The sequence below is a fragment of the Centrocercus urophasianus genome, unplaced genomic scaffold (assembly GCF_019232065.1).
Source record: "Centrocercus urophasianus isolate 14NV4802_14NV808 unplaced genomic scaffold, USGS_Curo_1.0 seq_10, whole genome shotgun sequence".
Classification (NCBI taxonomy): Eukaryota; Metazoa; Chordata; class Aves; order Galliformes; family Phasianidae; genus Centrocercus; species Centrocercus urophasianus.
In genome coordinates this window covers 79923726-79950617 of record NW_024884142.1, presented here as the reverse complement: position 1 = coordinate 79950617, position 26892 = coordinate 79923726, and the positions used below count along the sequence as shown (strand labels likewise).

General features: G+C 37.5%; 1 long non-coding RNA gene across 1 annotated transcript; it reads left to right on the top strand.

The window, feature by feature from the left end:
- The first annotated feature begins 19005 nt into the window (after positions 1–19005).
- Positions 19006–22224, top strand: LOC122165960. The gene is made up of 4 exons (XR_006170638.1): positions 19006–19101; positions 19383–19469; positions 21274–21451; positions 21934–22224. It is a non-coding gene; the product is annotated as an uncharacterized LOC122165960 (long non-coding RNA).
- The last annotated feature ends 4668 nt before the right edge of the window (positions 22225–26892 follow it).

Below are 26892 nucleotides of genomic sequence, written 5' to 3'. Positions count from 1 at the left end.
TCATACTGTCATGAACACAGATACTGAATTTCTGATGGATGAAGAAACTCATTTTCTATGTTGTTTGTATGTAAGTTGCTCCGAAAGTAATACCTCCTATTCATTTCCATGGAATGTAGAATTGATACAAAGAGGACAACAACTCCATTTGATAGAGCACACTTTTAGCTGCAAAAAAATTGTTTTTCTACATAGTCATCACCACTAGCCAATTTGCATGGATCAGCTGATTTAGATGCTCTTCATTTAATGGTACAACTGTCATGCATGGCCTTCTGGAACTTAGCTTGTTTTTCACATTGCTGTTGGCACAATTGAAATGCACCACCCATCACCTCACTGTGCTCACATCCACTGTTTTGTCTCCAGAAACATTCAATACATTTCCATGAATGTTAGTGGATGCAATTATTTCTGCATGGAGGAATTCAGTGACGCACCTTTGCTTCATACACACTTCCATGTCACATGCCATCATGTCAGACTGCCCCTCTGCTGCCATCTGTCACACAGCAACACAATGCAATGGAATATTGGTGGGAAGGTTCAACCCCTACTGCATGTCACCAAAATCCGTCTCTGACGTCATGTGCCAACAGAATAAGATAGGAAGCATTACTTTCGGAGCACCCCTTGTAGCAGTGTACTTATACTCATGGAATTCATTCAGCTTTCAGTGGAGCAGGATGCTGCAAGGGCCTGTCTGCAAAACTTTCATAAATATGCAATGGAAAATCAGTAGTAATTATGAAGCAAGTCTGTGAAGTACAATTTTAGTAAAATGCTTTATGGTCAGCACTGAGGACACTCAGGTAAATAGGCATATTTTCCTGATTTCTTGTTAAACACACTGCATGGGAAAAATATGGATTTTGGTAGTCTCATGCAAAGTTTCTGGATCTCGTTGCCACTCATTTTTTAACTTGAGCACCATCTAGTGTGCGTAAGAACAATTAAAAAAAAATAAATAGAGAACCAGCTCTTTAGGGCAGTTAGCTGTGAAAGCTCAGACAGGTTGTCAGTGTCAAAAGGTAACAAGCACATCTGACGTTGTCCTGCTAACTTATAGTAAAACAAGTTTCAAATTACTTACACATTCTTATGGGCACCACAGCGCTTTAATTTGTACCTTGTTTGAATAATTTGCTTGCCTATAAGATTAACACATATAAATGAAATGTTAACACAAATAAATGAAATGCACAAAACCAATATACTTATTTACCAGCAGGTTAAAAAAAAATCAAATATCAGTGTCTGTTTTATCCTAATGCAAATATGTATTTGTATATTCATACAAGTATGAGTGCTGAGTTGTGCGCACTGCTGTAAATTGATACAATCCATCAAGCCCCTAGCTTTCATCTAAGTGTTTCTTGGCAGATGTTATCTAGATCTTGCCCAGACTTGAAATACAGTCAGAGATGAATTTCTTCCCTGTGTGTCTGGATCAGGGCGTATTGCATCTGTGACAAGTTCAGTGTGCTGTAACTTTTCCTGTTAGTACTGCTTTGTGCAGCAGCATGTGCCCTATGTCTTGCACTTACCACCAGTGCTAATGACCTTCATACTGCTATTTGCAATACATTTTGTTTGCACCTGTGTTGTAAATTCCCTCTTTCATAACTTCTGCCCTCTTTCTAGTCACCTCGCATTTCTCAGTATCACAAGACAGAATGCTGCAGCATTACTAATTTTCATGCTTCCATTGACAGTCATGGTTCTGCATCTTACAAGAACTCCCATAGTGAGAGAAAGATTTCCCATGTGTGCTGCTGCCTTCCAGGGATTACAGATAGTTTTCAGTCAGAGGAGGTTAAAACTTGCTAACTGATTTACAAAAACGAGGCTTAGTTGGTTTGTTCATCAGGAAAGCTGTTCTTCCAAAGGTAGGTGGAAGGGAAAGGAAGGGGTTGTTGCTGTGATTTTTTTGAACTCAAGGCTTTAAAATCTATTGATTTTTCACTACCATTATTTTATGAATCAGGAATGGCCTGTGCAGCCAAGACAATATTACTGTAAGACAAATGTGGTAGAACTACACAGAGAGAATCAACTTCTCATAGGAATTTGGGGTGTTTCTCAGTTCAGACAAGGTTACAAGAATTCTGAGGACATCACTGGTCTCAGTAGGACTCGCTACTTTTGTAAACTTGAGAGGTGCATAGTCTCATGTTGCATCTATGTGTGACCTTATTCTGCTCTGAAATAATTCAGATCAATAACTGAAATTTTTAGTGCTTAATAGCTGTGCTTAGATAAGGCTTTTGAAACTGACCTGTCATCCACTGACTCATTACCCCAGACATCTTGTCTCCAGCATAGCAAAGATGGCAAATTTTTCACAAAAGCCACACATGAAATGAAATTTCAGAATATATCGTCCAGATTAGAAAATGATAAAAACTACATTATGGTAAATGACCCTGTCACACTCAGGTTTAAATCTGCTCATTACCTCTCATGTGTCACCTACATTACCTCGTATGCAGCACCATCTTGGGAACAGATGAAGCAAATTCTCATTTTAGGGGGATACTCTGATCAGAAGTGACAAAGAAAGGCTAATGGCATCCTGGCTTGTACAAGAAATAGCATAGCCAGCAGGAGCAGTGTGAGGTAATCATCTCCCCGTACTCAGCTCTGGTGAGGCTGCACCTGAAATACTATGTTTAGTTTTGGACCCCTTACTATTAGAAAGACATTGAGGCCCTGGAGTGTGTCCAGAGAAAGGCAACCAAGCTGGTGAGGGGACTGGAGCACAGGCCTTATGAGGAACAGCTGAAGAAAATTGAATTTTTAGTCTGGAGAAAAGGAGAAAGGAGGCTAAGGGCAGACTTACAGCTCTATAACTATCTGAAAAGAGGTTGTGGTGAAGTGGGGCTGTGCCTCTTCTCCCATGTAACTAGCAATGGGACTAGAGGGAATGGCCTCAAACTGTACCAGGGGAGGTTCAGATTGGTTATTAGATTTGTTCCCAAAATAGTGGTCAGGTTCTGGAAAGGAGGTAATTCAGTCGCTGTACCTGGATGTGTTCAAGAAACATGTAGATGTGGTACCAAGGAACAAGGTTTACTGGGGAAATGTTGGTGGTAGGTGGATGGCTGAACTAGATGATCTTGGAGATATTTTCCAGCCTTGGTGATTTTATAATTCTATTCTGTGATTCCGTAAGTGTAGTGTTTATTGTCTGGTAGTTTTATGATGTTTATTTCTGCTCAGATTGTAATATCAATACTATTGAATCATTTATAAAAGACTAATTCAGTTTTTCCTTTGGAAAAGAAAATTTTGCTGCAAACCAGATGTTGTGTCTGATCTGAACTTTCATGGGTAAATTGATTACGAAAGCAGAAACTGCTTATTTTTCCTCAAGAGGAAATATGCTGGAGAGCACAACATTGAACTAATTTATAAGAACTATAAAATTATCAGTCTTCAGTCTTACTCTCTGCCACTACACACACACATCAAAAGACTTGCATTTTCCCACAGTCATTAAGATATGGCTTCCATTCTAATCTTACCAAGGGTTCAAGCAGAATTATATTGTGGTATGCAGCATAGAAAATGCCACCAACCTACGGGCTTAGTATGTTGCTTCCATCATTGCTGGAATTGCTTTGCCTACCTGAAGTACACACAACAAAAAATATTCAGTCTCTTGGAAGGCTTTGCTTCAGTGATTCTTCATTTCTTTGTGTAATTTCTGAAAAGTCAAACATTTTATTCCTACATGTTCTAATATTCTGTGCAGTATCAGCTATTAAAGTTATCTGCATGGGAAATAGCTGCTTCTCACTAGTTCTTTACTGGCAATACAGGAATTAAGCACAGGGGATTTGGCTTTAACATTTGGAATATAGTTTGAGAGCTTTATCATTCTGTCTTCCTGGAATAAGCATAGTTTTTTATAGGATTGTTAAATGGAGTTTCTATTTTGCAAACAGAGATATATTCATTCCTGATAAGAGTGTGCTTTTAAAAGCACTCAGATTTGGCTTAAGTCTTTTCTTCTTCAATGGTAATTTTGCAATATTTGTTAAGTCTACTGCAAATATTCATTGGTCTCCACCTCCTACGTGAATTTCTGTAAAAGACAAAATCTAAAGGATAGGTGAAATAGCTTGAGCTATTGTTGTCATGAGGGATGGGGAGGGGACATCTGACAACTCATTGTGAATTGTACTCTAAAGCCAGGCAGAGTTAATACTCCAGATCTCACAACCTACATTGCCCTTTTCAGTTTTGGGGCAAGGGTTTGTTTGAATACTTGTGACTGTAACAAATGTTTAAATTGGAATAATTTGATTCTTAAAGATGATGAAAGAAGAGGAGAGCTGCCTATCTGATTCCAGTGAATGGGGAAGTCTGAACACGAGCTTCATAAGCTTGTTACCAGCACAAATGAAATGGCTTTGAAAGATCTATCTTGAGAGTCACAATATAATTCTGACAAAATTTTGTCATTTTCTTCATTTCATTTTGTGGAAAAACTAGCAACAGGATTCCCTGACATGGTCATCTGTCTACATGCTATTGATATCAACTGTGAAGATAAGGAATAGGCTGAGCTTATTGTGTTCCTTTTTACCAGCCATTCATTGATGGTATTGCATAATGAAGACAGGCTTCCTAACTAAACAAATAGGTTATATGCATTTCTACTTGTAATATATGTACATTATAAGTCCAGGGGCCTCCAATCTTCAACTGTTTTCTGATCATAAGCAAATAATGCTTTGTGCCATAGTCTGAAGGCCATATGCCTGCATGTTCCCTTTCCTCACCCTGTAATTAACGCCTGAGAGCCGCTCCCAAGAATCCTTAAAATCTTATTGATCTTATAAAAATGGAACAGCCAGCCTTAGGAGAATTGGCTAGTTTAACAGGCAGGTTTTATGTGATGACTTTAAGTAGGAAAATTAAGTCCAAATGAGAAGCAGACTAACATTTGGCCTTAGTTATATCGAAGAGCGTCCTTCATGGAAAATTCCAACTATTTTTCATGTGAGTCTATTTCATGCTGTGCTTTCAGGATTAATTTGATTAAATTATTTTAATCTCTTTCTGTTTGTGCCTGGTCATTAGTGAGAGTTTTCAGTCTCTATGTGTTGTTCCTGAAGGTACTTAGCTAGCAGTAAGGTTGGAGGAGTTAATGATGCCTTTTGGTCTGGAGCTGAAAAGCAGGAGAAAGATGTTGGAAAGAAACAGCAGGCAGAAAAATGATGCACAGGGACACTCAAGGCAGCCATTTGGCAATGAGGCTTTTCTGCAACCCAGAGTTGTATCCACCAGTACACAAAGTATCGTACTGAGAATATTTTCCAATAAAATACTTGTCCAGAACAAATGAAAAGAAAAAAAAAAAAAAAGGAGATAGTTAAGAAAAGGCAGGATTGAATGACTACCAGGTTTCACTAGATAATGCCCCAGTCTGATTTAAAATTGTCCAAGCTGTAGATCCTTTGTCAAGGACTATGCACAAGTGATCTAAATTTTGCTGCTTAACACAACTCCTGTCTCTGTAGATTTATCAGCACAGAGCTCTGAGTCCATTTCACACCAATAGATTTGGCTGTCATGTCAGATGCACTGTGGATTCTTTGTAGCTATAAATCAATGCACATTTTCTTGGTCTCAGTGATAATATGTTTCTTGTTCACTAGCTGAAGACCAGACTAAGTATTTACTGACTTGATTTCTCATTTGTGTTGCATTCTTTATTTCAAGTTATATACAGTAACTGTAGTTTTTCTTCTGGTTTCAACTTCTGCTCTGTTTTATTTGCTAGGTTACAGCTGTATTTTAATACATTCCTCCTATTCTAGCTAGCTATCTCGAAGTAGCTTACTGAATCAGAAAGTAGGACAGTATGTTTTTATGAGAAAAGAAAAAGTGGAATCTTCATCAAAAAATGTCCTCTCTGCAGAATTATTGCCCATAAGTAATAACCACATTTCTGTGCTGTCATTTAATCCAAACTTTATTTGGATTTTTTCATCAAGCGTTTCCAGAATGTAGGAAACAGTGATGCAGGTCTGGTACATGAGGCTGTATAACTTCTCTTTCTTACTTATAAAAATGTACAGAGCAGTATAATGATAGTATAATTTTGTGTCATGAGTTTCTTTTCCCAGGTGTAATCGGAAAATGTGGAACAAGTCCTAGTGTTCCCATAAAAGCAAACTATTGCTTTGTATTAACTTGCCAGTTCTGTAGGGAGTCCCAGTATATGCTAGAAAGGCTCATTTTGTAAAGCAGACATTTCCATTTGCAGTGAATGGACAGAAAACTCACTTGAAGACCTACATTTAGTTAAAATTTTATAAAAGTTTCGTCTTCTTAATAAAACAGCATGAGAGAAGGTGTAATGCGTACTTTGATATTTCACGTTTCAGAATTCATTTAACTGTTGTTATCCTGTGGCCCTGAGCCTTAGCAGGAAGTCAGAATGATAGGATGAGAGGGAATGACCTTTAGTTTCTCAGGGGAGTTTCAGGTTGGATATTAGGAAAAACAACTTCTCTGAAAGAGTGGTGAGGCATTGAAACAAGCTGCCTAGGGAGATGGTGAAGTCACCACCCCTGGAGGTGTTCAAGAAATGTGTAGATGTGGTATTTAGGGACAGGGCTTAGTGGGCAATAGTGGTGGTAGGTAGAAAGTTGGATGTGATGATCTTGGAGGTCTTTTCCAACTTTTATGTCTGCGATTCTGTTTTGTTTAAACATGATTTCTTTGTGAAAGCTATCTGTTCTGTGAAAGATGCTAATTTCCAGCCCACCTGTAGGTATGGAGCCATACTTCTTCAAAGGGCACATAATGCTTGGAGTAGTTACCTATTAAAACAGTCCAGCTCTAACAAAAACCCCAAGTTCAAGCTCTAGTTGCTAAATTTGGAACTTGGCGGAATTTCATGTTCCTTAGATTTTTAAAAATAAAAGATGAGGATTCAAATACAGTTTTCTTGTATTTGAATAATCTAAATTAGTATTTCATTGTATTTTGGATTACAAAAGCAGTATCTCAGCAAGTGTTTTCTTATGTAGCTACCATTGTAAGCATGTTACTAAGGTGAATGTTTTGTTTGTGCTGTTCCCTTTAAGTGCTTGTGCATTTAGCTCTCCTTACGAAAAGAGAGCTCTTCTGAAGAAGCTCACCTCATTTTTCACCTCATCCAGAAATCAGTGTCTCAAATTGCTGTCTTCTGTTCAAAGCTTTCAGAGGAGGGGATGCCAACTGGAAAGGGCTTTGTCTTCACCTCCCAAGCACTTACTCAAAATATACTTTTTCACTAAGCAATGGAAAGTGCTTTTTGAAATAACTAGTGTGGCTACAAGTAATGAGCTCTTTTCCCTTCAAAACCATACTGTAGGTACATTTACAGCCACTTAGGAATATTCTGGTAGAGGGCTAAGAGAGGTGTTTGAGAAAGAAGAGGAAAACATCATCTTGGGGCTGCTTTCATCATGAATAGTTATGATGCTGTACAAACATAATCAAGAAGAAAAGATTAGGATCTTGTGTCCATTTTACTGTTTTGTCTTCAGGGCAAATTCCCTCCCAGAAGCATGTCAAAAGGCAAGTCTGACTTGCTGATAAGCGGACTCTGAACTTCTGAAGGGCAAGTGGTTCCTGCCAGTGTCCAACTCATGATGTAATGATCACTGTGCAACGTGATATGTAGTGTCATGACTTGACTAATGGAATGATGGAACCAAGGAACTGCTTTCAGTCAACAGGAAAGTGATCAGACCTCCAGCTCTTTGAGAGTTTTTTGTTTGTTTGTTTGTTTGTTTTAAGCATTTCATTTCAATTTAAAATGAAGTGGATTTATTGCTGTGAAAATCTCACTTCCTGAAATAATATCATTCCTTGGATGAGCAGAAAGAAATCAGACATTTTCAATGTCAGTTATCTTGACGAATGCACAAGCGTACTGTTAAAGATGTCATCGCCACAGCATGGACTGCATGGCAGAAACATACTCAAGCACTAAATAATAGCTAGATATGAGAGCCCATTTTTATATGATGGCATTGACAGTTTGCAGACAACTTTTGGAATAGAACCTTCTTCTCCATAGGCTTTTGTCAAGTTTCAAAATAAGAATTTTAATGAGCTTCAGATATGAATGATATTTTTGTCTGGTGAAACCAGTGAAAATTCCTAGATAAGGTGGGACATAAATGATAAAGGTTGGTTATCTCTTGCTTGAAAGTACAGCTTTGAGCGGTGTGTTTGTATTGGTAGGAAGAGGTTGCCAGCTGCTTGTAAAGGCTTTTCTTAATATTTAAGTGTGATGATTATTTTTCATACTTCCATACAGCATGAGGATTAGTAAGAAAGACTGTTGCTTGATTCTGTCTTACGTTTCTGATGCTTGGATATGGCACAGGACAGTGATAAGGGGAATTTTTGAATTCAGAACTGAGAAGTGCTTTTGTGTCCACTGTACAGGTGGTTGGAGTGGTTGGAGTTTCTAATCAGAATGCAGATAAGATGCTGTGGCAAAACTTCATTCCATGAAACATCTTGGATGACCTGCTCTGTTCTATTGAGGGAACAGTTCATCAGGATTCCTTTGTATTAGGGAGGACAGTATTTCTACTGAACAGAAGACATTGTGTCATATCTACCAGATTGAGTGGATAATCTAGTACCTGAACAAGGCAGATATATCAATTACAATAAACAAACAGACAGTGAACTAATATAAATTTGAAGTGTTCTAATCAATAAAACAGCTATGGTTTGTACCAGTGCTTGATTCTTGCATTTCATGTTAGCATTTATGTGCTGCTGTTTATTCTACTTCACCCTTTAGAAACCTCATTATCTTCTGGACAGTTTCTAGATGCTCAGTGAGTAGCTGAAGTCAAAAAGAATGAGGAGTCTTCCAGGTTTGAACTTTGTTGTAATTGCCATATTTGCTTCAATGTTTTGATACCATCACGCTAATGCTGACATCCTTTGGCTCCGATTTCTGCAACTCACTCTGGCTTGCTTTGCAGGGCAATATGTAAAAATATATCTCACAGCTAAATCACATGACAAATTTTGCCCCTTGTCTTTCTTGCTGTGGGTTAAGCCATAGCACAGAACTGCTTTGCTCTTCTGTAACCTGCACTGGCTGCCCAATATAGCTGGCTGGTATTTGTAGACAGGGAACACACAGATGCTCACTGTGTTCCAGAAAAGGTTCACAGTTGAGACATTGATATGGCAAACTTGAATTGACACAGCAGGTAGGCCACTGGACAAACTATGATGTCCCTGGGACATTTCTTAGTGTAAGGAAAGCACTTCGATCTTCCTTTGTAATAACAAACATGATTAGGAATTTTGCTCTGTAACAAAGTTGACAATGGAGAAATGCTGTGTAGGGACAAGCTTGATGCTGGAGTTACAAAAGATTGGTTACAGAATATACATGCTCGAGCACGTGCTATATTTCATTTCTTTTTTTTTTTAATAGGCTTTTTTTTTCTTCTTCATCTTTGTTTGTTTGTTTGCTTGTTTAAATCTCCCTAGGATTAGTAGGATTGGTATAGTGATGCATTTTGTGTTTAACTTGTGTTGCTTAATGGGTCAGAATAGTGAGTTCATGGAGGCTAGGGTCTGTACACTTCCTTGCATCTTCACAGGTCTAGAAAAGAGCTGCCTGCTGGGGTTAAAGCACACTGACACACATTCCAAGGAGCATACCTCTGCCTCAGCTGCCAGAGGGAAGTCCAGTCAGGAAATTTCATAGTTCCCATTCAGGGTGCATGGAGCAGCTGCTCCTCCCTTAGCCCATCTGCTGGTGGCACATCTGTGCAGTCCCAGAAAGCTGCCTCTGAGAAAGCACAACTCTGCCTTTCAGCTACAGCTGAACTTGGCAGCTGCTCAGGAGTTATGCATGAATTTTGACTGTGCCTTTAGAGCAGAAGATTCTGAATTCCAGTGGAGTTGTGCTGGTATAATGTAAGGGAGAACAGTATCTGCTTCCCACTTGCTTCCAAACATATATTTAAATACACATATTAGAACATATATATTGCAGACTATTCCATGCTACTGACTATAACAGTCCTGGTTTATAAATACCATTGCATACAATGAATTACAGTGAAAAACTCTCAAGATGCTTTTTCAGTATATTCCACAAAATAATTTTTAGGTCACATGCAACTTGATTAAGAAATTGTAATAAATTGTCCCAATATGCAAGTTGTTAACACCTCTAATATCTACTCTGCTGTAGAAGATAAAAGTAGATAGAAAACTAATGAGATAAAATTATTAAACGAAACAATCCTATAAACTTTTCTACTTTAATAAGTTTTTTATTTTAGAGATCTCCCATTGTCCTGAAGTTAGCCCATGGAAATACCACTGGCCCATAAAAGTTTGGAAGTACTTAATTTCACAAGGCTTCATTTTGATACTTGAACATATTATCCCTATCTTTGCATGTGAAAAGAATATCATTAAATTGGTTGGATGTAAGGATTCCTAATTAGAGATCCTTCCCCAGCAGCAGTCAGCCCTTAAATGAGGTCTGAGAGGTGCAGCCAGGCTCCACCCCTTCCAGTCACACAGCTGAATTGCCTTCACTTGTGCTCCCAGAGCTGATCAGGTCCTTTCCCCAGATGATCAATCAGTGGTTCAGGCTGTGTCTCAACAAGTTTTTTTACATGAAAAACTACTCAAATGCTCATTAAAAGCATAGGCAGACTGCACTTATACCTCTAAAAAGCCCCCAAACTCAGTAAAAGTAATTTGCTTTTTTTTTTTTAAAATCATTCAGCTCTCTAAATGATGAGATTGGTGCATGAGGAGTATTATCAAGCTTTTCCATCAGCTTTAAAAAGTTCAAGTTTTTCGTGTCCATGGACTCTAGGAATCAAAAATGTACTTGAGGTAATCAGAACATGAGAAATCATGTCCACTGTTTGGTTTCTTCTGGGATACCTTTCTCTTGTCTTTTCAGATCAACTGTTGAAAATACATTTAAGAGAAAAGATGTGGGCAAATAAGGTGGAAGAAGCAAAGAAGAGCTTTCTTATTAGTTACGTTTTTCTTTTTAACTAAGCTTCTTTAAATGCATATCTAAAAAATACACAATTTTCTGTCTTTGATTTTGAATTTTCTGATTTATGACAAAGCTTAGAATTAGTGATTTCTTAATACATGATAAGAACAAATTCAGAACCAGCAAATGCAATGTTCAAACACAGTAAACATTCAGAAGAGGCAATAATGTTATTGGCACATGGAAGTAGAGACATAATTGACTTTGAATGCAAAGCTGTAGTTTAGGCACCCATGTTGTTTGCTCAAGAGTTCTGCATCAGAGGTTCTTGCAACCCAGCTTCATGCAATTAATCTCACAGAATTCAGTAACGTTCTGTGTAGGAGCATGAGAGAAAATGATCCTTATTAAATAGGAAATTGTTCTATTTTTTAAAAGTTCCATTTATGTTTATTTTGCTTCTGCATTTCAAAAGCTTCTAATTAATATTTACTTTAAAGGTTGGTCTGAATGTTACTCATTCTGCATGCAGAGCATAGGAGTGAGCTGTAGTACAGTTTCTTTCTGAACCACTGAACTGCTGAAGCAATATACCACGATGAAATGCAGCCTTGCCAACAAAAATAGAAGTAATGTAGTATCCTAAATGCGAAGTTAAACAGCTACATAATCTCCCTAGGAAATCTGCTTTTGCATTAATTTTCTTGAAATAGTCAGACTGATTGTACTTTTTTTAGTTAATATTATTATTGTGTAGAAAAAGTGGATTTTGATCTAGAATATTTTCACAAGTAAACTCAGTTGGTTTTTTTTTTTTTTTCAAATGGCTTGATATACCAAGACAAGATAATAAGATATTTTGTTCAAATATTCTGCTACTGTGCATCCTGAAAATCATGTTTATCTTTTCAAAGATTGTACGATTGGGATCTCAAGCTCAATTAAATCATTCTTGATGTGCTCTAGCCAGAGACTTCCATAATGTATCTGATTTCTCTTGTTGTGAGAAAGAGTATTTTGCAACATTGAAAATGTAGCACAACCTAGACAAAAAATCTTGATAGAAACAATAATGTGACATGCTAGAAGTACTACTGCTCTGGATCTCCCGGTTGACAGAGCTTCTGATTTTATTTTATTGATTTTTTTTATTTCTGAAACAATTTCTGCTGTTTGGTTTGTTTTTGAGGTGTGGGAATGGTTGTGAGGAACAGAAATAGTGCTGAGTGCACTTCCATTGTTTTTCATTTTTGTTAGTATTTTTTTCTGGGAAAAATCTACTCTTTTTTACCAGCTTTTTTTTTTTTTTTTTTTTTTTTTTTAATCAGTACTTGCTATTCATTATCAATAATGAAGCTGTATGATATGTTGTATTATGAATGTACCCTACTGCTTCAGTTCTCTGGCTCAACAAATAAACATTTACATATGCATCACACTTGAAAAAATAATAATTTCCTTGAAAAATAATAATTTTCTTCTTCATCTCAGCCATGGGCCCAGAATTCATTTCTGTGAATGTTCCTATGAATAAAATTTCAAACATCAATATTTTAAAAATGAAACAGAAATGGCTGGTAAAAAGTATTATATCACATTTCTAATCACAAGGCAGTTGAATGTGATTAGTGATATTGATGCTACTTGAACAGTTGCACTGGCAACTCTTGACAAATATTGAAATGGTGGCTACCCTGTAGTTCCTGTAGGAAAATAACTGTAAAGTTGTATTTAATGATGGTAGAAAGGATAAAGAATGGGACTCCCAAGTTTAGACATGTATACTGGGCTTTTATCTCAGATAGGACATTCAAGAGATGGGAAAGAGCTGTGTTTCGGGCAACTGGCTGAATGAGGTCTGAGAGGTGCAGCCAGGCTCCACCCCTAGGATATGGAAAATATTTAGGTTTTAGTGAATAAGACATGAAAACAAGGTAACATGGCAGCCACATGACTTTAATAAGCAGTGAATGCCTACTGAAATTATATGACAAATATATTTTTATTGTATGACAAACATTTCTTGGAGGTCCTAGGGTCTGTTTCATATTCCTAGGAGTAGTTTTTAAAATTTGTACTGTGAGTTCTTGCAAAAAAAGCAGCAAATTACTAAAATATCTGCTGATGGACCATTTGAAAGAAGAGAAAATTGTGAAAAACCCTTCAGTCGATGAAATGCTTCATTGGTATTTGATGAAGACAAGCACAGGCAGTAGTCTACAGTCATTGAACTGAAATGTAAAAGTACTAGTTTCTTATCCCAGCAGGATTACAGCTCTGAATTGTTAGTCAATTCAGGCTGTGCTGTTTTTACTCTGGTTAGTCATTGGGAAAGGATCTTTTCTTATTTTACTGAGCTGCAGATAATAACCAATGTGTGAGTTGTACCCTATAAGCAGCTCATCTGGCTCTGCTATTGTTCCCTTGTAAAGGAAATGGCACCTGGAAGGGGATAGCTGAAAATATGAGCCAGTGGGGAAAGTAAACAACAACAAAAAAAAACACCTTTAAAGTCAAGCAATAAACACTGTCTATGGGGTAGTGTAGAATGATTTAGTAACACTTGCAACAGCCATCATTTCTGAGATTGAAGAGATCCATTGTTTGTTTTGTGTCAGTATGATCAATGGTTTGTTTTTACATTACATCAACACAGTTTTTCTTCAATATGTTGCAGCATTGAATCAGCTTGTTACAGTGCCTGAGCACAATTCTCAAGAGAAAAATGGCTGTTGGCCCAGCAGCAGGAACTAATACTTTATTTGTATATGACATCAATTATTACAATGGGTAGGTGCCCTGAAAACATATTCTTCAGAATCTGGCTGCTACCCTCCGCTTTGAGAGAGATGTGGAGCAGAGAAAAAGCTCTCCTGGTAGCTGTTCCAAATGAGGATTTCTCTCTTTTCGCTACATGCAAATTGTTTCAGGGTTTTTAATTGAAATAATGTAAAGGGTAAAGTCAACGGCAAATGGAGACTGAGCAGAGGAAAGGTCGTATCAGAGGATCATAGAAAACCAGAATTTGGAACCTTAGACTGAAAAGGGCATTTGATCCAGCCCCGCTAAAAGCAGGGCCAAATTAGGTAATTGTCTGAATTTGCAGCCAGTGCCAACATGTTGTTATAAACCTATCTAGTAGTTGAGATCAAGGAAAATGCTGCTAGGTGAACATCACACACTGTGGAGGAGAACCCAAGCTGAAGCTAATGCTCGTTGGTACACAGCTGCTGGATGATTCCATGCCTCCCTGGAGCAGTGCTAGGGGAGAGTGTCAGTTAGTGCCTGTGTGACCATCAGGATTTTTCAGACAAACCTTACCCCTTGCTTGGTTCACTCAGTCAGCTGACCTTAGTACTGACATACTGCCACATGTTCCTTTTCCCTTGTGACACCAACCAATGTTAATCTGTGGAGAAGTAGCTCCCAGTGCAGCTCTTCAGCTGCTGTAGAACATGGCAGTGGGCAAAGCCAGAGCACAGTGGTCACAGGTGGGATGATGTGGATTAGCTGAAAGCTACTTTTGTCTGCGCTACAAGCACCCTCTGGTCATGGAAGCAGATTGCTTGCAAATACATAATTTTAATAGTAGTTGAACTTGCAGCCAAGAAATCATTCTTCCTTTCTCAGTTAAGTGAAAAGCTTATAATTAATTCAAAACTCTGAGGATTGTGTTGCAGATAAAAGTCTATTCTCTCTGGCTTTTGAGTATTGCATACTTAGCATTAGGTCAAAATAAATCAAAACAAGTGTAAGATGCTTTAAAAAGGAGGAAAAAAAAGAAAAAAAAAAAGAAAAATGTTTCTAGCTAGACAGAAATATTTCCCATTATTGTGTTAGACTAGTAAATGTTTCAAAAATCATGTATGCGAATTTCTTTTTCTTGATCAGGACCAAGGAATGTAGCTGGTTTTCACCTTTGCATGGAAAATAGCAGAAAGTGTTATAGAGACATCCTGAAGTATAACTAATGCACCTGCCAATGACTGTTTTGACAGTCTGAGTCAGAATGTATGGTGATAGTTTGTAATCACAGGAACACAAGTTCATGCCAAATAGGTTGAGTGAGTTCTAATTTTACACATTTGTGCCCATCTACAGCATATGAAGAATAATAACCTATTCAGTGAGGAAAACATATTTGGACAGGTGTTTGGCAGAGAGCTCTCACTGCATACAAGAATTGCAATAAACCCATTCAGTGGTTACCAAATTTTTTGGAGTAATGCCCATCACATCTTACTCCATACCAGCTGAAAGCCAAAAATACAGGAGAAGCATACTGGAAGATCTTGTAGCAGTTCAAAATACTCCTTCAGACATACATAAAAAAATTCTCTACCATCGGTTGTGTTTTGCATAACTTTGAGATGCTGCATAGCATACAAGATAACAGCAAATGAAAACAGTGCTTTGTTATCTCTGCTTAATAATTTCTCCATCTCTGCTCAGTTGTCTGTCTACAGAACAGATACTGTGAGATTAATGAAATATTAGAGAAGAGTCTCTTTAGGCCATGAGGAACTAATTCCACACACAAATATGGAACTCAACTGTCGCTCTGACCATTTGCTGGGTTCGAAATTAGCAATATAACCAAGTGTGCTTTTATTAGGATTTTTAAACATTTATAAGGATTTTTAAAGCCTGGAGTCTCATCATATTAGCATAAGGTAGGTTTCATTCAGTTGGAAGATCAGCTTAGCTTTTTGTAGCAATATGGCATTGCCTTTCTTTCTGGAGTTTTTAAATGAAGAAATGAATCTGGAAAATAATTCTGAATGTCTGCAATGAGCCTCTCTGATAAGAACTACTGCTGATCTCTCACCAATTCCCATCTAGGAGCCTCTCAAGGCTAACTTGATATCAGTCTTTTATATAGCTCTGGAATAAGCAGATGAAGGTAGCTATATTTTTCCTACTGCTGCTGCTTTTTGACTGCTGTTTGCTCAGTGGTAGAAGTTTTGAATTAAGTTTGAGTATTAGCTAGCTGTGTATTTTGATATTGCTCCATTCACTTTGCAATGTTGACTGTCACCGAAGGAGGAGAAAACATAATTTCTAATGTTTATGGAGGCGGCAAGTATTGAGCTATCATAAATATTGAAACATAGTGATCTTTGAATAATGTGTATGTGAAATCTAAGTAACTTCATCTCTCACTGAAAGTAACAAGCTTACTGTGAAAAGTAAACATTAAAGAAAAAGGTCTCAATTGTGTTAACACTGAGTTAGCAGCAGGTTAACAGAACTGAACTGCTGCTTCAGGGAAACACTGAAACCATAGCAGCATCAGCTAGTTATACCAAGAAAAATGTATTCCTGAGTTGTTTCCTGTATGACTCTAAGGTGACAATTCATAACCTGATGTGTGCTTCCTAACAGAAACTAGTCCCAATCTGTAGTTCTCCTGCAGATTTTAGGTAATAAGGGTAACAAAGGACTCAGATGTGACCACACAGTCTGATCTTCACTGCATGTGTGCTCATTCTGCACTGGATATTGAAAGAACAAATTTAGATTAGTAAATTTGGCTTGATTCTAGATCGTGATGATCAAGTCATGGAAAATTAATTTCATTCTCTTTTCTGATAAGTGAGGCAAAATTTTTACACTATGAGGAGCCAATTTCTGATCTCATTAGTTGAGTGTCAGTCTGTAGTGTCATGACTACATGACTACAGAGTGTCATGTAGTTCCATGACTTCAAAGCTCTGCTTCTCTTTTTAATGCCAGTTCTCCATCTGCTCACCCCTGCTCTCATGTTGTTATTGTGTCTTCTGCTTCATACCTCAGTGCATTTTTTTCGTGAATATTCTGTGCTTGGGCTTGCCTTACATTTTGTGTGTCAAGCATGTGAACCCCGTTATTGAAAGAACATATCCAAATGCATTTCTTACATCTCTGCTCTGTTGCATGTTTCTATTTCATAAACAAATTCTGACTTGATTGAAAATAATTGCAAAACCCTCCTTGGATTTTACAGAGACAGGATTCACTGTCTGTGTCTGGATTTGTCTAAGAGATTGAAAAATATTTGAGACAGAGACAGTTGGGTAGACTTCCAGCTCCTATGGTGGTACATTGGACAGATTTCTAATATTTTAGAGTGCTTAGCTCTTCAAAAGAGATTTTTCTACTTCTGTTAAATGAAAGCTAAGTCTGAGACTGGGGCTTCTTTGTTTGCCAGGCATTTTATAAATGTGGATTTCCACTACCTAAATGATGCTACATAACTCCATTTTCATTAATAATATTTATACCCTGATTCACCCTACCTGCTTTCATCAATTTTGTAAAGGTCTCTGTATCAATAACTGCATCATGCTGGATTTCCTCTAAGGAGTCAAGTCTGCTTCTCTCTGATCTGTACCACCCCAGATGTGCTGTTGTCATTGTGTGTGACTACATGAGTGTATCCAACTCCAGCTGCGTGCCTTCTGTGTATATGCCACCTGATGTTCAGAAATGGCCACAGCACTCAAGTCCCATCACAGTCGATTGTTGACTTTGTGTAAGCAACAGTTCCTGCTCTGAGTCTGTGTGGCAGACTTGTCTCTTACTCTGTTTTATTAGCTACCCACTTTTTTATTTTTTATTTTTTTAATGTACAGACCAAAAAGCAACTTTTTGATTTAACTAAGAACTGTAACGACTATCTAGGGGTACAAAGTCAATTCTGAAGAAGTTATATCATCTGAGAGTTAATGCTTTGAGTTTGTTCTGCATCTATTTATGAACTCTGGATTTAAAAGCAATACACTGTTAATTCAGGCATACCCTTCAAGTTATATACAGGCAACTGAAGCATGGAATAAGGCAGCCACAATACCAACAGTTTTTGGTATGTTTTCCAGAGTGCTAACTGAAACGAACAGAGCAGGAAAGAAACAGGTGTTTTGTATAACAAAGAACAATGTGTATCAACATTGCATAGTTCTTTGGACAGTATGCCTTTTGGACAACAACTTCAATTTAAAAATAATGCAGAAAATGCCTAAAAATCAGGAGAAGTACTAGTTAGGTACATAATTCTGATGAGTGAAAAATGAAAAACTTCTATGGAAACAAGGAGGTTCAACTGAGCAGAAGTAACACAGACCCTAACTGTTATTTCTACAGCATAAGGTGCTGATATTTTATTCACTGCTTTAAATATCCTGTCTAATGTGATGCCAGCAAGAATTTCAAATTCCTGACCTGGTCGGTGGTGATATGAATAAATTAAACTTGTAGCAAAGATCTTTGGAAGACTGTTACTCTCTTTTCAAGTAGTAGTATGTACAAAATGACAGAATGATCACCCGTAAGAAATAGGCAATAATTCTGTTGAATGGGTATGTGGTGCTTGATTTCCAGCTAATCTTCTAAAAACTCAAAAGATGCTTGAATAATTTTACTGCAAACACAAGGAAAGAATGATCAAAAACGTCCACCTGTCATTTTACTTGTTGCTGCTGTTCTAGAGCTGTACCTGACTTTATTGTTGTTGTTGCTTGAAGTCTGCTGCCTGCATTTGGATGTAAATAGGGCTACTTTCTAGCCAAGAGCCTGTGAAGTGAGCCGCAGAGAAAGTACAATGGAGTTGCAAGTTGTGGCACGTCTATTAGAAATCTATGAGTCATAGCATACTTACTGTGATGGACAAACTGTTCAGAGATATCTTAGGGACTAATGAAATATTTGCTCAGTGAAAGAATGCAAAACCTAGCTGTACTGCTTTCCGGATTCCAGCAAAAACCGCACTTGGAGTAAGCGCATGAGTGCTGTTCTCGATTTCTTTCAGTCTCATTCAGTGAGAACACCGCCAACAAATGACTTCATATTTTGGGGGGGATACCAAATACATGGATCTGTGTCACTAGCCAACAGGTGTAGCATAACTGTTGGAGTGATTTTTGTCAAACCAACTTCCCTTAAAAGTATTTTAACATCCATTATTATTTGTATCTGACTGTTTAGTACTTTGTTTCTCAAAGAGCCACAAACACCTGTATCACGGAGGAAGAACTGTAAGAAGATTGCTGATAAGGAAAAGTTTCTTGTGCTCTACCATCAGATGTTCCAGACTGTTCCCTGAAACAGTATGTTCAGTATTTTGATATCTTTTTAGATTCTAAATTGCTGTGAATTAAGCTTATTTTCTTTCCTTTTGATTGTTTCTGGGAAATCTTACTAAGCCTTTCAATTCGTACTATTTTGCAGATGCCCTTTTCCTAAATATGATCTTATCTGCAGGAAATTGCAATTATGTGTGAGGATTGAACTGAAGGTTTTTTAAACATACAGAACTAGTTAAAGCAATCTGGAAAAAAATGAATTTTATAGGTATGACTGTACCTCACAAAATAATGTGTTCTTACAGATTAATTTCAGGTACACCATCTTGTGGAAACCCCTCCTTGTTTTTGATCTGTTACAGGAAATAAATAAGGAAAGAATTCTTTATTATGTAAGTATTGTTAGAATATTTTCATTTTAGCTGTGATATTAAGAGTTGTATTTTTTATTATTATATCACAGCTGTCTGAAAACTAGAATAAATTAAGATAGATCATTCTGAAATGAAATTTAAACATGGACATGATTTTTTGGTCATATGATGTGAAGAGGATAAGGGAACAACTTGACCTTTGCAAGACATTTCTACAGCTTTTTAGGATGTTCAGAATCTCCAAAGCCAATTAGTCTAGCAGCTATAACAGCTATGAGAAGCCAGAGACAGTTTCCTTGGTTTCTTCATACATGCTATAAGCAGCACAATGTCCATGTCAGTTGACTCTTAACCTATGTATAGGAAAGCAGCATTTAAGGGGGCCTTCTGTTTCTTCCTAGAGCTTCATATACATTTGTGTTCTGTTCTATTTCATTTTGCATCTTTCACTCTAGTCACACTGTGAGGATTTTTTTTGTTTTGTTTTGTAAGGATCCTTCATTGGAACCTTTATGAATTAGTCCCTTTCCAGTACCTTGATTTTGTCCCTTTGAGGGAGGGAGTTTGCTCTCCATATCTGCTGTGCAGTGTGGTGTGTGCAGCCAGGGTCCATCTGCCTTTAAGACACTCGGAGTTTAGTGCTACTCTACAGTTTGTGAGAAAATTCTGAGATTCAGCAAAAGGAAATTGCTCTGTAAATTGGAGTTAATAGTAGTAAATTTGACATAGCAGCCACAGAAAAATTAGGCTGAAGGGTTTCTTAACGTAACTAATGCTTAAAAGTTACAGCAGTGTTTGTCTTTCATGACACGTTTCAGAACTGTTGGTTTTCAAATGAAAAGTATTTTTATAATTCTGCAAGGTTTACTGAGTTTAACAGGATGGTTTCACCCACAGCACTTCTGACTTTCTTTGGACTATTGATTGGGTCATGGTAATTCTTGATGCAGCAGACACATATGCATGAAATTAGCTGCTTACACGTGATTTCTCAAATATGTATACATATTATTTATTTACTTATTTTTTTCACAGCTACCTTTCATAGAGTAAACACCCATGCTAGGAAAAGGTTCTGCACCAGAGTATGATGGGCATGGCACAGGTTAACCAGGGCAGTGGGCACAGCCCCGAGTGCCAGAGTTTAGGAAGCATTTGGGCAATGCTCTCAGACATAGGATTTGAATGTTGGGTGGTCCCGTGTGGAGCTAGGGATTGGGCTCCATGGTCCTTATATGTCCCTTCCAACTTGTGATAATTTGTGATTCTATGAATGAAGTGGCACCCAGCAAATTTTGGAATGCTGGTGTCTTAATATCTTCCTAATCTTTTTGTTTCTTCTCCGAGTATTGCTGACTTAGAAATAATCACAAATATATGGTTTTCCAGCATTCCAGGGTGGTGTAAGTATTACTAAATGTAAAAAACAGCTAATTTTGATACATTTCTATTCCCTTTTTTTCCCATACTGAGCATAAAATTGTGCCCCAAGTTAACACAGGAATTGGCAGAAGGGACTGCATGGTGCCAACCACTGAGGTTAATTTTGTGCCATGTGATGAGGCAGATGTCTGATATGTAGTTATTTGACTGGTTTTTATCTGGTGCTTCCCTCCTCCTGTCATAATGCCTGAAGTAAAGCTGGTTTATGTTCCAAAGGATTTGTTTGCATGCATTTTATGAAAGAAGGAAAAGAAAAACATATATTTTCCTTGGGGATTTAGGGAATAAGATTTTCTTACTCTTTCTTTGTCCTGAATTTTTAGTATTGTGATATAGTTTCCTCTTGAGCACATATGCCTTCCCTGATGTCCTATTACAGAGTTCAGTCATCAAGAGATCACAAAGGAAGAGGTCACCACTAGAAGATCAATCTTTAGCTAAATTGCTTTGAAGAAGGAAGAAATTCAGGAATGGGAATGCCTCTGCCTCCTGCTTCAGGTCTATTGAAAGAGCCTGGGCCCTTGCTGCAGTCTAAGATGTATTTTGTCAGTAAGCAGGTACCCACAGAATATTTGGCATCTCGGCTTCTTGACAATATAGAGCACACAGTTGTGTTCAAATGGGTTTCATTCACTGTGCAATTACTTCTGAGTGAAAGGTAGCTGTAGATCTGTGTGTCTTTGGGTTGTAGTTTTGGAGCCCCTCCTCTCCAAATGCAGTATCTGAGCATTTGCACATCCTCTCTGCCTTTGCAACACCATGAGCCCACTCTCTGAGTGCTTGTTTTTATTAGGCTTTTGATTGAGAAAGGAAACTGGATTATTGGACTGTGGCTTGACTGCACATAAACCCCAGTTTAGTTTTTTGTTCCATTATTACAACTGCTTACATTAATTGAATTTTTAATAAAAGCCCGAGCAATTCACACAGCTGGTGTTCTCCAGGCTAGTCATAGCCAGAGGTCATCAAAGCTTTCACGGGCAATTTCACATCTTTTTTATTTGTTCCCTGCTGTTTTGTTTTGCTTTGTTTTCAATAGGTGGCCAAGAGGGAAACTGTTTTCTTCCTCATTTGCTGTGTTTGTAGAGGGATTGTACAACCTTCTGATAGTTCCAGCATTTCCTCTGCAAGTCCCTCCTCAGATCATTGAGGTGAAAGTAAAATGCGTTTCTCCAACTGTTCTATTACTGATTGCATGTTGAAGTCTATTTTCCTTTTTCTGCTATTCATCCCACCCATAGTTCCACCGAACTTTTAATTATTTACTTTTTCTAGCTCCCCTTTCCAAATTAGACTTTGTCTAACGCAGATTTCTCAAGAGCCTCCTGCTCTTTGTGTTTCTGAGCACTAATCTGTGTAAGAAGATCGTCAGGTTCTTATTTCTTTTAAGTGCTCCTTCCAACCTGAGCATCACACAGAAACCATTAGACAATACATGCATGTATACATGTATATGTGTGTATTTCCAATTTTGTGAAGAAACGTGAGCTAGGCATGGATCAATACTGGGTACTGCCAGAGCACAGAGGTGCCTAGGACACAGGGTTGTTGCCTTTTGGCTCAGTGAGTTTGTACTCTACTGAGCAGACATCACTGTGCATGTCCCAGGGATGCAGCTCATGCAATTAATCCTGAGCTTGACAAAGTTCCCAGTGGATCCCTGGAAGTTCATTTTTATCACATCCAGGCCTGCAGCCACTCCAGATCTTCCTGTGAGCTCCCTGGCCCTGTATAACATGCAGAATTTAGGAGAAAGCTCAGTGTTACTACTTTGGTTTCCCTAAATATTCTTATCTTTAGCTGTGCTACTTTATCCCTCAGATACCATCAGGCTCCAAATCACATGCTTTAGCACTAAAGCTGCCAAATACTGATAGATGACAGGCAGGAAGATAGTAGAGCCTGATCTTGTAACAGTCCTCATACTGTGAATATATAACCACTTACTGAAAATCGTTATCTTCCTGTAACAGTATCTTCACATACCAGTGGGACCTGAAGTTGGCTTTCTAAAAGATGGAGATGGCTTTTAGGATAAAGATCTTTATACAGATGCATTTACACCAATTTATATTCTAAGAAAAGTTAAATAACCACTGATGAGATTTCTTATGTACTGAATGTTAGGCCTGCACAGTTTTTTCCTGTAACAAGTTTTGTCCTGGACACGACTTTTTTTCTCCTCTTCCAAATTTGTTATTCTTGGTAAGGCATTATGTGAATAGAACTGCACTGATATAATTTAATTTGTTTCTCATATCTGAATTAGACTTAAGTACTTCTGTGATTGCATGGGTACTCATGAATGGGAATAAAGCAATTCTTCTGTGCAAGGCAAGCTCTTAAATGTATTTTCCCTAACATTTAATACCATTGAAAATCATTCTAGTGTTTCGAGGACATTAAGGAAAGCTAGATGAACTATTTTATCTTGAAAGTAGTCCTACTGTCTTTTCTTGCATATTGTGAAAAAGGCCAGCAAATGCTAATAATATCCATCTTTCTGGACTTTTGAAATTACTTCCTTGCACATACAGACACAATAACTCCTGAATACATAAAAAGAATTTGGTCCTCCAAAACCAAATTCCAGTTAATTCCACCGTAAAGGAGCTGAGCGTCTTCAGTGCTACGAAATGAAAAGTAGCACAAAGCTATAAGATGATGAAATTTTACAAATGCACCAAGAAAAACTATTTTCTGATAAAAATATTTTTAGGCATTTCTTTATTTATAGTCCCACATGCAGACAAAAGGGCTCATTAGAAATACATTTTATGTACACCAAGGTCATGCCTGAACTGCCTTCATGCCTGATTCTCCATTTCCAGCGAGAATTTAAAAGCTGAGACTGCCTGAATTGTGAGCGTGGTCTAACACTTTATCTAAACAGAGCCAACCATGGAGTTCATTTATTCTTTTTTTAAACAAAAATTGAGACCTTCAATGATTGGCTCTTTATTCCTTCAGCATGAGCTAATTTGCATTCCTGACTCTTCTCCCTGGAATAGTGCTCTACAGAACTCTGGCTTAATTGATACCCAGAATTGCCTTCAGGGTGTGAGTGCGGTATTCTTTAGCATCTGGCAGGACTGGGTGATGTGTAGCTGGTAGTAAGGTGTCTGTACTGAAGATAGGAGACGTAGCGGGGCCTTCTGCTCTTTCTGAGCATCACACACTGCTCATAAGACCATTCCTTCTTAAGTAGGTTGGCATCTGTGGTACAATTTAGCAAGTTTATGTCTATGCACAGCTAGACAGTTGAGTAGTAGCAGAGAACTGATAGAAAATCACTCCAGAATTTTGAAATAAAATACTACTCTGTCGTATATTAAAATATAAGTCTTATAACAGGTAGATTGTCCTTCTAGTTTCATACAGATGGCTCCTTATGGAAAGTGTTGGAAAAATGTCCTTTCCTGGAGATGCTCGATGCTGTGTTGGATGGGGCCCTGAGCAGCCTGCTCTGGTGGGCGGCAGCCATGCTCATGGCATGGAGATGGAACTGGGTGGACTGTAAAGTTCCTTCCAACGAAAGCCTTTCTATGACATATAATGATATGAGACCTCTATTTTCTTTGCCCTCATACATGGTTCTTATCACTATGGTTTCCTCTGTTGCTTGAAGCATATAAAGCAGTCAGTTTAAGAACCCTCGCTTCAACATTGCTTTCTGTTTCTGTTCAGTCAAACACTTTGAAGGGCCTGTAGCTCAGAAAAAGTGTGCTGTGGGAAAAGATGTGTAGTGCAGGTTGTTGTGCTTTGTTTGTTTTAAAATTAGTTTTTCTTTTTCAAATGCAGTTTCAGTCAGATGCCTAACCTGTGTCCTCATGTTGCAGCTTATGAGCTGGTAAGTCACCCCTGCATCTTTTTCCCTCCCAGACACCTCTACATTTCAGCTCCTTTACTGCAGCAGCTGACAGTATTCCCTGCAATAATAATTGATATCTATGTAACACCACATTTCAGTGGAGACAGACTATTGAACGTTGAATAGCGTAAAGAGCTTTAAGTTTTTGATGTTGGATTTTTGTGGCATATGGAAAAAGCAGCATAGCAACATAACCACTACTCCTAATTGTTTAAAAATGTCAAGATTTTTCAAAATTCAAGGATTACATTCTGCCAGAAGAAACTCTCTTTTCTCTGGAATAAAGGTTTTTGGCAAAAGAGTCTGAAGGCAGAAACCTATGATCTCATCAGCCTATTTTTTAAGCAGCAGGGAGATGGACAGAAAAAGATGCTTTTGCAACATCTCTGCCAAGGGACAAGATAATCTTTAGCTTATCCAAGATTCAAAAAAATTTTCAGTACACGAATCTTCATCTTGGAAAAGTTAACAAATATGGACTGGAGGCTAAAGTACAACTGTGTTATAAATTGTATTCATAGCAAATTCACAGATGAATATAACCAGCTGTCTTTTTATTTGCAGCAATGTGAAAAAAAAAATAATAATAATTTTAAAAAGGAAATGATTAGCTGAATATTTAGCAAATGAGTATGAATTATTGCTGAGAAGATTTAGAAAAATATTAAAGTTATAAAAACAATCTAGTATCTACTGGAATGAATAAGAAATACTACAAAATACCCATGGTAAAAAGATGTTGTTATCCAAGAATCTTGTGAACTTGACACAAAATGGTGTGTTTATAAAGGGAAAAGTTTCAGCTCCAGTGCACAGCAGAGAAGTAAAAATGAGGTTCATGGCAATGTTGCAAAGGAAATATTTGGCAGAACTGATCTCCTGCTAAGTGATGTACTGGTGAACTTGACAGCTGCTTCTTGTAGAATAGACTGTGGGTGAAAAAGCAGGTAGGTGTCTGTCTTGATTCGTATTGATTCTGAATAGTTTTTATTTAAGTTATTCATAATCCACTCAATAAAATCCACGGTGATTGTTTCATGGATAGTGAGAAATAACTGAACGTTTGAGGAAACCTGTTTTACTTTTGAGACTGCAGATCAAAGAAATATACAATATGGTATTTGAAAAGGATTCTTCACTCAGTTATTCTTATTAATACTACTTGAAAAAAAAAATAACAACAACACAGAAAAGCAGAATTTTAAGTGACTTAAAATACATTTTTCTTTAATTTTAGTGGTTAGGGAAATTCCTACAGGACCATGTTATTTATGACCTAATGTAGCTTGATTAAAAGCCAGCAAAATATATCAGTCAGGTTTTTGATTTGACCAAGTGTCAGAGAACACACACATGATGTATTTTAAATTGGCAAAGCCTCATTTTGGTGAAGAGTGCTGTAAATTACTTTTGATTAAAGAAGAAAAAAATCAGCAGAGGAAGGGAAAAATCATTACGACCAGAACAAGAGTAATAAAACATTAATGCTCTGCGTAAAGATTGATGGGTGGTAGAGGAGCTGATCTGTAAAAGTCACCAGTACCACAGGGCATGAGTTTATTAAGCGTATGAAAGAGGCAGAGTGGAAAAAAATTGAGGTAACGCTTTAATCAACAGAAAAGGAAGATAAACAATATTTGTAGGCTCATATTAAAGGGATTTTAATTTGAGGTTAATTGTCTCTGCAAATCTCAGACCTCCTCCCTCTCCCCTCAAGTCATTGACAATTTGAATACAAATCTTCCCCAGCCCTGATTTATTTGAGCAACTAAAGACAGATAATGATGAGTGGAGAGGCATATTGGGAAAGCTGGCATGTCATCTTATTTCTGGTAATTAGAATGTATGAGAAAATGCATAGAAATATATTTATATCTATATATAGAATAATATATATATACTTCACATAAAGTAATAAATCACCAACTCCAAAATGGGCTGAGCTATGACTCAGGCAAACACAGATGAGAATTAGGGCCCTAGATTTGAAGTTGTTTGTGGCTGGGACCTTATCTTCACATCTCTTTCCACACAAAAACCCTATAAACTGTGCTACCTTACTGGGAACCTGACCATTCTTGTGATACAGAAACTAATGAAATCTTCCTCTGTTAGGAAAAGAAGTAA